This window comes from Pan troglodytes, chromosome 18 (assembly GCF_028858775.2).
Source record: "Pan troglodytes isolate AG18354 chromosome 18, NHGRI_mPanTro3-v2.0_pri, whole genome shotgun sequence".
NCBI classification, from domain to species: domain Eukaryota; kingdom Metazoa; phylum Chordata; class Mammalia; order Primates; family Hominidae; genus Pan; species Pan troglodytes.
The window spans coordinates 31764185-31773896 of NC_072416.2; the positions used below are offsets into that span (position 1 = coordinate 31764185).

The following is a 9712-nucleotide window of genomic DNA, read 5'->3' on the forward strand; positions in this document are numbered from 1 at the left end:
CAGTGGAGAGGGCGGGGAGGGGGAGAGGGCAGGGAAGGCCTGGCAGGCCCCCAGGGCTAGGGGGAGCAGCGGAAGTGGAGGAAGCCAGGAGCTGGGGAGATGGTGTCTATTTTTGTTTTCTGAAAAGGGGCGCCTAGGGGCTTGCACGCAGGTGGCAGCTGCAGCTGGGGTGGGTCACGCACTGACGTCCCCGCCTGTCTTGGGAACAGCTTCCAGCAGCCGGTCCCTGAACACTCCTCCTCTCCCTCCTTGGCCTCGCTGACCTCAGAGTTGGGGGCCCGGAGGCCGGCGTCGATACACTGCTGCATGGGGAACTTGGCCTTGGTGGGGTCCATCTTGCTGCATTTGCGCGTCCTTCGCATTGAAGCCCTTTTGGAGTTCCTCAGGGGGGGACTCGTCACCTCCACGGGTTCCAGGCCACCAGGGCCAAGCTGCTTCTTGAGCTCCTCCTCCTAGTACTCCTGCACCACCTGCTTTCTAGATGCGCAGCTTGGCGCAGCCCCGCACAGGCTCCGTGGAGGCTTCCAGCTCGTCCTTGAAGCTCTCCATGCACTAGCAGTCAGCCGTCTGAATCTCAGTGAAGAACTGCCAGAAGCAGGCCCGGGGGACCCCTTCCGGCTCCTGACCAACACCAGGTTGAACTGCGTGACAATTGCCTAGTGGACCACCTGCTCCGTGAGGGCGCATTTCTCCTGCACCTCTAGATCAGCACACCAGATGACCAGGTAGTTGACCATCTTCTCATCAGGCTTGGTGTTCACCATGCTCCTGCCAAAGCCGTCTTTTCTTTTTTTTTTTTTGAGACGGAGTCTTGCTCTGTCGCCCAGGCTGGTGTGCAATGGCATGATCTTGGCTCACTGCAGCCTCCGCCTCCCGGGTTCAAGCGATTCTCCTGCCTCAGCCTCCCGAGCAGCTGGGATTACAGGCGCCCACCACCACGCTCAGCTACTTTTTGTATTTTTGTAGAGACGAGGTTTCGCCATGTTGGTCAGGCTGGTCTCAAACTCCTGACCTCAAGTGATCGCCCCGCATCAGCCTCCCAAAGTGCTGGGATTACAGGTGCGAGCCACCGCACCCAGCCTGAAACTGCTTTTGCTGAGCGTGTCCACGTTCCAGGTCATGCTCTTCTTCTTGGGCATCTCCTCCAGCTTCTGCTCCCAGCTCAGCTCCTCATGTAGCCACTCCACCTCCACCCTGGCACCCTCTGACACCTCCAGCTCCTTCAGCTTCCTCTGGCACTCGGCCATCTTGCACTTGTACTCCCAGCAGCCCCTGTCCAGTTCCTCCTTCTCCTTCTGGAACTGCTCCATGAGCTCCACCCGGGCTTGGTGCTGCCAGCGGAAGAGGTTAGCCCGGTGGGTGTTGGGATGCCTCTCCTCTTCATCATCGCTCAGTGTGGCCCCACACGCTGTAGTCCAACATTTTGCCTCTGCAACCCAGCTAACTCCCTGAACAGTGGTTCTCAGTGAGGTAGTACTGCCCCCTAGGGCCATTTTGGAAGCTTGTTTGTGGGGGCTTTGATCTCACTGTGAATGTGACAATGTCCTTAGAGGGAGAGAGCAAAGCCATCCTGCCATGCACAGTATGGTCCTGGATGAAGAGAGATTCTTCTACGTTTGAGTGGTTTTTTTAATATCCCCGCCAGACATCCAACAATATGTGCTAAGAATCTAACTTCATTTTACATATGAACCCAAAGTTGCTTGTTTTGTTTTGTTTTAGATATAGAGTCTTGCTTGGTCACTCAAGCTGGAGTGCAGTGGCACGATCTCAGCTCACTGCAACCTCCGCCTCCCAGGTTCAAGCGATTCTCCTGCCTCTGCCTCTTGAATAGCTGGGATTACAGGCATGCACCACCAAACCTAGCTAATTTTTGTATTTTTAGTAGAGACAGGGTTTCGCCATGTTGGCCAGGCTGGTCTCGAACTCCTGACCTCAGGTAATCTGCCCGCCTCAGCCTCCCAAAGTGCTGGGATTACAGGCATGAGCCACTGCGCCCAGCCTAAACCCAAAGTATTTCTTGCTTGGTTTTAATATACACTGAATTTTTCAAGAATTCGACTATCGTGTATTAGTATGAACTAAATGTTTGTGTTCTCCTGCCAAATGCATATGTTGAAGCCCTAATCCCCAATGTCATAGCATTTGAAGGTGAGAAGGTGAGGCCCTTGGAAGGTAATTGGGGCTAGATTACGTCATGAGGGTGGGAGACTTCATGATGGTATTAATGCCCTCGCAGAAAGAGAACGAGACAAGCAATCTCTTTCTCCACCAAGTGGGGATACAGCAAGAAGGCAGCTGTGAGCAAACCAGAAACAGAGCCCTCACCAGACACCAAATCGGTTTGGCCAGCACCTTAATCTTGGACTTCCCAGCCTCCAGAACTGTGAAAAATAAATATTGTTTTTTAAGCCACCCTGTTTATGGTATTTTGTTATAGCAGCCTGAGCTGACTAAAATCTCAGGTCGTTGAAGGAAGATGTATTTTGCTTCGTTGGGATCTTTACCAAGAGCTGTACTTGGACAATTCCTTTACTGAAGGCAACACACGCATTAAAATCCATTGCTTACCAGCTGCACTGCAGTGCCTCAGTCACCATGATTCCAAGTATAAAAATGCTAAGTATAGGCCAGGTACAGTATCTCACGCCTGTAATTTCACCACTTTGGGAGGCTGAGGCACTCAGATCACTTGAGATCAGGAGTTCGATTCCAGCCTGGCCAACATGGTGAAACCCTGTCTCTACTAAAGATACAAAAATTAGCTTAGCATGATGGTGTGTGCCTGTAATCCCAGCTACTTTGGAGGCTGAGGCAGGAGAATCGCTTGAACCTGGGAGGCAAAGGTTGCAGCGAGCTGCACCATTGCACTCCAGCCTGGGCAACAAGAGTGAAACTCCATCTCAAAAAACAAAAAAAACAAAAAAACTAGCTACTAGCTATATGCTATTTCAAGATGTATATAAATATCATTATTATACAGAAATATTGAAAAGCAATTAATAAAAAAATACATCAGGCCAAAACCAACTAAAATGAAGTTGGAAAGCTATATTAGTATCAGAAAAAATAGACTCACAAAAAGTATTACTGCAGATAAAGAGTGTCATCTCATAATAATAAAATAGTCCCAGCCTGGCCAACACGGCGAAACCCCGTCTCTACTAAAAAATACAAAAATTAGCTGGGTGTGGTGCCACGTTCCTGTAATCCAAGCTACTTGGAAGGCTGAGGCAGGAGAATCACTTGAACCTTGGAGGTGGAGGTTACAGTGAGCCGAGATTGTGCCAGTGCACTCCAGCCTGGGTGACAGAGTGAGACTCCATCTCAAAAAATAAATAAAAAATAAAATAAAATATTCAATTTAACAGGGATGTATAACAAAAACTACTCTGTACCTAATAATAAAAATTTAAAACATGTGATATAAATATTGAAAAAAATGTTGATACAAGCTTTATTTATAATATGGCCAGGTATGGTGGCTCACACCTGTAATCCTAGCACTTTGGGAGGCCAAGGTGGGAGGATCACCTGAGGTCAGGATTTCCAGACCAGCCTGGCCTGGTCTCTACTAAACATGGTGAAACCCCATCTCTACTAAAAATACAAAAATTAGCCAGGTGTGATGATGCACGCCTGTAATCTAAGCTAATTGGGAGGCTGAGGCACGAGAACCTCTTGAACCTGGGAGGCGGAGGTTGCAGTGAGCCAAGATCATGCCATTGCACTTCATCATGGAGGACACAGTGCAACTCCATAAAAAAAAAAAAAAAATCTACAGGAGAATGAATACATTGTGGTATCGATCGTCATTCAATTGAAAACCATTCAGGAATTTAAAAAGAATGACTGGGCTGGGCGCGGTGACTTACGCCTGTAATTCCAGCACTTTGGGAGGCCAAGGTGGGCAGATCACCGGAGGTCAGTACTTCGAGACCAACCTGACCAACATGGAGAAAACCAGTCTCTACTAAAATTGTAAAATTAGCTAGGTGTGGTGGTGCATGCCTGTAATCCCAGCTACTCATGAGGCTGAGGCAGGAGAATCGCTTAAACCCGGGAGGCAGAGGTTGCGGTGAGCCAAGATTGCGCCATTGCACTCCAGCCTGGACAACAAAAGCAAAACTCCATCTCAAAAAACAAACAAACAAACAAAAAAGAATGTCCTACCATACTGGTGCACTTAACACGGATGAATCTCATAAGTATTATGGTCAACAATAGAAGCCAAGTACAAAAGAGGATATGCCTTATGATTCTATTTATATGAAGCTCAAGAACCGGCAAAACTGGCCAGGCGTGGTGGCTCACGCTTGTAATCCCATGCTTTGGGAGGCTGAGGCAGGATGATTGCTTGAGGCCAGGAGTTCGAGACCAGCCTGGGAACATAGTGAGGCCCCCCATCTCTACAAAAAACAAAAACCCCACAAAAAACATTAGCTGAACTCGGTGGTGTACACCTGTGGTCCCGGCTACTTGGGAGGCTGAGACAGGAGGATCCCTTAAACCCAGGAGTTCAAGGCTGCTGCAGTGAGCTGGGATCTTGCAATTGCACACCAGCCTGGGCAAGAGAGTGAGATCTTGTCTCTAGTAAAAAAAAATCAAAAAACAGGCAAAACTAATAGATGATGATAGACACCAAACCAGTGATTGATTAGTGCAGCTGATTCATTTAGCTATATGTATGTTGTCTTTTAATAATTACAATAATAGGCAGAGTGTGGTGGCTTATGCCTGTAATCCCAGCATCCTGGGAGGCCGAGGCAGGCAGATCACTTGAGGCTAGGGGTTTGAGACCAGCGTGGCCAACATGGTGAAACCCTGTCTCTACTAAAAATATAAAAATTAGTTGGGTGTGGTGGTGCATGCCTGTAATCCCAGCTACTCCAGTGGCTGAGACAGGAAAATTGCTTGAGCCTTGGAGGCGGAGGTTGCAGTGAGCAGAAATCGTGCCACTGCACTCACACCTGGGCGACACAGCAAGGCTCTGTTTCCAAACGAAAAATTTATAATAATAATAAAAACATATCATTGAACATGTACTATGTGAAATGCACTGAGGGGATACTAAGACATTCCTGTCTTCAAGGTACTTGAGGTCTATTTGAGAAAATTAAACACAAAGCAAAATACAATAAAATTGTGTGTATCAGAAAGTTATATTATCTGTGAATTTCATAGTCTTGTCTTGTCTTTTTTTTTTTTTTTTTTTTTTTTGAGATGGAGTCTCGCTCTGTCGCCAGGCTGGAGTGTAGTGGCGTGATCTCGGCTCACTGCAACCTCCACCTCCCAGGTTCAAGCGATTCTCCTGCCTCAGCCTCCCGAGTAGCTGAGACTACAGGCACGCGCTACCATTCCCAGCTAATTTTTGTATTTTTAGTAGAGTTGGGGTTTCACCATGTTGGCCAGGATGGTCTCTATCTCTTGACCTTGTGATCCTCCCACCTCGGCCTCCCAAAGTGCTGGGATTACAGGCATGAGCCACTATGCCCAGCCTGAATTTCATAGTCTTTTGAGACATTTATTTTAGAAAGGGGATATTGAAGCCAGGCACATTGGCTCACACCTGTAATTCCAACACTTTGGGAGGCCAAGGCAGGAGGATCACTTGAGCCCAGGAGTTTGAGACCAGCCTGGACAACATAGTGAGAATCCATCTCTAAAAAAATTAAAAAAATGAATCTCAGCCAGGCACGGTGGCTCACGCCTGTAATCCCAGCACTTTGGGAGGCCAAGGTGGGTGGATCACTTGAGGTCAGGAGTTCAAGACCAGCCTGACCAACATGGTGAAACTCTGTCTCTACTAAAAATACAAAAATTAGTTGGATGTGGTGGTGCATGCCTGTAATTCCAGCTACTCACAAGGCTGAGGCAGGAGAATCGTTTGAACCCAGGAGTTGGAGGGTGCAGTGAGCCGAGATCACACCACTGCACTCCAGCCTGGGCAACAGAGCAAAACTCTATCTCAAAAAATAAAAAATAAAAATAAATAAGTCTCGTGTGGTGACGGGCGCCTGTAGTTCCAGGACAATGATTGTATCACTGCACTCCAGCCTGGGTGAAAGAGCAAGACCCTGTCTCAAAATAAATACATAAATAACAGTCCAACGTGGTGGCATGCACCTGTAGTCCCAGCTCGGGAGGCTGATATGGGAGGATCACTTGAGCTCAGGAGTTTGATGCTGCAGTGACCTATGATCACACCACTGCACTCCAGTCTGGGTGACAGAGTGACACCCTCTCTCAAATAGTAATAATAATAATTTTTAAGATTAAAAAAAGAAAGAAAAGGAAAAAATAAAAGAAAAAGGGGGGATATCAGTGGCTGGAGTTGCGTGAGTGAGGGGGAGTGTGGTACCCAGCATTTTGTCCCACAGAGGGGTTCCCGTGGCACTCCCTCCCCTTTTCCCACGCTCTGTCCTCTCCTTCCGCTCAGTTCATTCCCCTTCCGCAATAAAATAATATACTTGGAAGCATCTTCTGTGACCTGCGAGTTAGAGGACCTGGTTTCAGAATCTCATGCTGTCACAACAGAGCCCTCCCCCGCACTGCAGAGTCCTGCTTTTCTTATTTGTAAAATGAGGTTAGTAATAGCTGCTTTTCCTGCCCACCTATAAGTTTTCATGAGTTTCAAGCACCTCTATGCATTTGAAATTGTTATTCAAATGCCAATTATGGTTATCATCTTCCTGCTTGCTGGCTGTGTTATTACAGGCACATGAAGAGAGTCAATCTGCTGTGAGAAATATGTACGCCCACATGAACTGGAGACACCAGACTGATCAAAGCTCTTTCAGGGTGTGGTTCCCACTCTGGGACCATTAAGGACCCCATCAGAATCTGGGTATTAACAAAATTCACCTATTAAATACACCCATGTTACGTTTGTCTCCAGTCACAGAGCCTACTACACTCATAAAGGAAGAAATTATTAGGTAAATTACTAGGTTTTCTTTCCCCCTTTTTTTTTTTTTTTTTTTTTTTTTTTTTTGGCGACAAGGTCTTGCTCTGTTGCCCAGGCTGGAGTGCAGTGGCAAGAACTTGGCTCACTGCAACCTCTGCCTCCCGGGTTCAAGCGATTCCCCTGCCTCAGCCTCCCAAGTAGCTGGGATTACAGGCGTGCACCACCATGCCCGGCTAATTTTTGCATTTTTAGTAGAGGTGGGGTATCACCGTGTCAACCAGGCTGGTCTCGAGCTCCTGATCTCAGGTGATCCACCCGCCTCAGCCTCCCAAAGTGCTGGGATTACAGGTGTGAGTCACCATGCCCGACCTAGGATTTCTTTAAGTCAGCTGCCTTCATTCCCATTTTTCCTGTTTACAAGACGAAGTTGAGGCCAAGCACAGTGGCTTAGTCTTGTAATCTCAGAGCTCTGGGAGGCCAATGCTAGAGAATTGCTTGAGGCCAGGAGTTCAAGATCAGCCTGGGCAATATAGTGAGACTCCATCTCTACAAAAAGTAAAAATATTAATTGGGTGTAGTGGTGTGTGCCTGTTGTCTCAGCTACTCAGGAGGCTGAAGTGGGAGGATCGCTTGAGGCCAGGAGTTTGAGGCTGCAGTGAGCCGTAATCACACCACTGCACTTCAGCCTGGGCAGCAGAAATTGCAAAAAAAAAAAAAAAAGAAAAGAAAAAAGAAAAAAGAAAAAAAAGGCCGGGCGCGGTGGCTCACACCTGTAATCCCAGCACTTTGGGAGGCTGAGGTGGGCGGATCACGAGGTCAGGAGATCAAGACCATCCTGGCTAACACGGTGAAACCCCATGTCTACTAAAAATACAAAAAATTAGCCGGGCGTGGTGGCAGTTGCCTGTAGTCCCAGCTACTCGGGAGGCTGAGGCAGGAGAATGGCATGAACCCGGGAGGTGGAGCTTGCAGTGAGCCAAGATCGCGCCACTGCACTCCAGCCTAGGTGATGGAGCAAGACTCCGTCTCGAAAAGAAAAAAAAAAGACTAAGTTGAATTCACTCAAAAATTGTTGGAGTCTGGCTCTAAAACAACACATCTCTCAACAGTTTAGATAGCTGTGGAATAATGTTTGGGTTGGAATGCAAACTATCGATTTGACCTTAGACAGGTCACTTGACCTTTTAGGACATCAACATCCTCCTCTCTAAAGTGGAACAGTGTGGCCTGCCTTCTGGGGTTATTATGCTTTTTTTTTTTTTTTTGAGATGGAGTTTTACTCTTGTTGCCCAGGCTGGAGTGCAATGGCGTGATCTCGGCTCACTGCAACCTCCACCTCCTGGGTTCAAGCAATTATCCTGCCTCAGCCTCCCAAGTAGTTGGGATTACAGGCATGTGCCACCACACCCAGCTAATTTTGTATTTTTAGCAGAGATGGGGTTTCACCATTGTTGGTCGAGCTGGTCTCGAACTCCTGACCTCAGGTGATCCACCCACCTCAGCCTCCCAGTGTGCTGGAATTACAGGCGTGAGCCACCACACCCAGCCTATTATGAATACTTTTAAAAGGCAATCAGGCTGGGTGTGGTGGCTCGTGCCTTTAATCCCAGCACTTTGGGAAGCAAAGGCAGGCGGACCACTTGAGGTCAGGAGTTCAAGGCCAGCCTGGCCAACATGGTGATATCTCATCTCTACTAAAAGTACAAAAATTAGGTGTGGTGGCAGGCACCTGTGATCCCAGCTACTCAGGAGGCTGAGGCAGAAGTATCGCTTGAACCCTAGGAGGCGGAGGTTGCAGTGAGCCAAGATTATGTCCAGCCTAGGCGACAGAGCAAGACTCTGTCTCAAAAACCAAACAAAAAAAGAGAATGAGACAGAGCCATATGCACTGATACAGAATGAGCTGCAAGATATATGAATAATGAAATAAGATGCAGGAAACAATGGTAGAGACAGATATGTTCCAGGTAGACGCACACACACACACACACATACCCTGATCTATATAATTCATATATATATATTGAATATATATATATATACACACACATATATGTATACATACACACATACAATACATCTATCTATATCCTTTCTGTCTCTATCTAGTCATTTCTTGGTATCCTCAGGGGATTGGTTCTAGGATTCCTGGGAGATACCAAAACCTGTACATACTCAAGTCCCGCAGTTGCCCCTGTGGAACCTGTGGTTACAAAATGTGGGCCCTTGGTATACATGGGTTTCAAATCCAGTGAATACTGTTATTTTTGATTGACATTTCGTTCCAGATGTGGAACCCACCTGTATGGAGGATTGACTGTATTTATTGAATAAAATCCACATATACGTAGACCTACACATTGTTCAAGAGTCAACTCTGTGTGTGTGTGTGTGTGTGTGTGTGTGTGTGTGTATACACAAAGAGAGATACGGAGAGAGAGGGCACAAAGAGACATCTGGAAGATAACGCTATAAACTGACAATTATGTTTGCTTCTAGAGAGAAAAGCTGATGAACATGAGGTCAGGGCAGGAAGGAAACATTTTTTCCTGTATATTTTTTCTTCCTGTGTATTCTGTTGTACCATTTTCATTTTGTAAAAATGTACACATATTATTTAAAAATAAAGAGAGCTGGGCGTGGTGGCTCACGCCTGTAATCCCAGCATTTTGGGAGGCCGAGGCGGGTGGATCACCTGAGGTCAGGAGTTCGAGACCAGCTTGGACAACATGGTGAAACCCCTTCTCTATTACAAATACAAAAATTAGCTGGATGTGGTGGTGCACGTCTGTAAATCCCAGCTAC

General features: G+C 47.1%; 1 pseudogene; it reads right to left on the minus strand.

Moving 5' to 3' along the window:
• Positions 1-174: 174 nt before the first annotated feature.
• Positions 175-1422, minus strand: LOC129137419 (hsp90 co-chaperone Cdc37-like; annotated as a pseudogene).
• Between the last annotated feature and the right edge of the window lie 8290 nt (positions 1423-9712).